A 2,500-nucleotide genomic window follows, 5' to 3' on the forward strand; every position below is an offset into this window, starting at 1 on the left:
AGCATAGAGATAACACCAAATATGTTCTGGTTGTGTAATTTTTGGAGGGTTATGCTTTGCAGTGTGAAAATGGCACATGTGATTCAGGTTTCTGTTACGTAAAAGGATTATTTAAATTTCTCTATGCATGCTTTGTATAAAGTCATATGCATACATAGGGCATGTCCCCATAACTTTACAGCATGTTGGGTCATATGGGCCGATATTTTAAATCATCACTTTTGTGGACCACCCAATAAATTGTTTTTCACTCAAATAGCTACATTTCCACAGAGACCAGAATACAGGCCAACTACAGCAATGCTCTGGAATGCACTGAGTGATTGATAGTGTGTGTGTGCAAGAGTGAAATTATCTCAATGTGGGCAATAAAGTCAAAAAATTACAAAAACAAAATATCTACTTTGTTAAGAAAACAGTACAAATGTAATTACAAAAGCCTGTTGATTCCTACATTTTCAAGTACGAGTAAGGACTCAGATGATAGGCAAAAGGCTTTGGAAAGAAGAGTTTTGTTATGATCCAATGGTCTGTGTTCTGGAAACAATCCCCCCCCCCCCCCCCAACAAAAACAACAAAAAAAACAACTGTGATCTGAAGTGGAGTTTACTCGGGTGCAAATCACAACGAACCGCATCCGGTTGACAGTTTGGAAACCTGGAGGAATACGTGGAGGAAATGCTTCAAAAAGGCAGCGGCTGAATGCTTTAGAAGTTCTCTTACCTCCAGCCGTGTCACAGTTGAATAATCCCACGGACGTACAGTAGGCATGAGAAGCTCTAAAGTTCAAATGTGTTTGAAGTCAAGTGGTTACAGAAAAAAGGTCATGTTTAAAAGTATTTTCTTTTCTCTTTTTTCTCAGTTCCCCTTATCAGACATTCCCAGGATAGTAACATAAAGCTAAAAAAACTAAATAGGTTTAGTTGCATAAATACGAGGAGGCTCAGAACGTAAACCTGCAGGATATTTTCTCTTTGTTTCGGAGAAACTCTTCATATGTTGGGATCTGCTGCCATTAATACAGACGGAGTCGGTTTGGGTGTGTGTGTGTTTGATGTGCATGCATGCACATTTGTGTGTGTAAGCATGCACGTATGTGCATGTGTGTACTTGAAAAGAGTAGTGGGTTAAGCTACCAGTGTCTCTACGTTTAATGAACTACACAGAAGCAACCCTCCTAGAGAATGTAGTATGCTAAGCTACAAAATGTGGCAAAAGCAGTTTACCACATCAAAAACTACTTTTTCTTTTTTAACTGAACCAACAATTCTTTATTATACAATTTATTAAAGAATAACCTGAAAACAAAACTCACACCACCCACCAGATGGAACCATGCCAGACCTGATTGACAGGTGTTAACAGGGTTAAGAAGATCAAGCTCAAATTTCTAACAAAAGCGAAGTTCACCTGGAAACAAGATCTGTTCAGCTCCCTCAGCCAGAAAGGGAGCTGTTTGTTGGAACTGAGATTTCTGAGTTTTCTTTATTCAAAGCCTTTATGTTTCAGTTCTCGTTTGCATTTAGCTCCAGTCCCTTTTACACGTGCTGCCCTACTGCGCTGGTTGGGACATAAAGCGCCTTTCAATATCAGAGTAAAAAGCTGCTTCACCAAATACTAAAGGAACCATGTAGGTGCAAAGATACTATGTAATCAACTCGGTGTGTCTAGTCTGTGTGTGTGTGCGTTTGTGTCCACGGTCGTAGAATCAGCTCAATGATTGGTACGTGATGTCTCGACGTACAGAGGTGCTTCTTTCAGCTATCGTCAACCTCACATCTTCCTCATTTCATCCTCTGTGTCGGGGGTTACGGATTCTTGGATTCATCTCAAAGCTCCATTGTGCTCCAGCTCCAGAAATACTGGGGAGATGTAGCTTGTGTGGACAATACCGCACGACTCCATCCATAAAAGAACTGAGCTACTGAAAAGCTGTTTGATTTAGAAACAGTGTTGTTACCGCCACATCAACTGAGAAATGTACTTAAACTACTAATGTCACTACTTGTAGCAACGCCACTGCCCAACACCGTGTGTGCATGTGTGTGTGTGTGTGTGTGTGTGTGTGTGTGTGTGTGTGTGTGTGTGTGTGTGTGTGTGTGTGTGTGTGTGTGAGTGATTGGGGAGTGGGGTGTCTGCTTTGGGAGGTGGGAGGGTGGTAGTGTCTGCAACATTAAACCGTTCTTCAGGGTGATGTTTATACACACATAGCCTCCAAGGGAAGTGTGTGTGTGGGTTGTTGTTTGACGTTGCTATTTCACCAGAAGGTCGCTGTGGGGAGCTACCTATGTGATCAACTAACTGCCTGGCAGTTCAACAAGCCGGGTGCCTTTATAAACAATGATGAGCCACATGTAAACATCCAGAATAAGAGTGCATCTTACCTTAGTAACGTTAAGTATTCCGAAGTACAACATGCGGGAGGAAGGCCATGTTATCCTACACAAAACACAAATCATTTCTGGCCAGCTGTTCCCCCTGCTGCGGGCTTCATGTGAGG

The sequence above is a fragment of the Gadus morhua genome, chromosome 21 (genome assembly GCF_902167405.1).
Source record: "Gadus morhua chromosome 21, gadMor3.0, whole genome shotgun sequence".
Lineage (NCBI taxonomy): Eukaryota > Metazoa > Chordata > Actinopteri > Gadiformes > Gadidae > Gadus > Gadus morhua.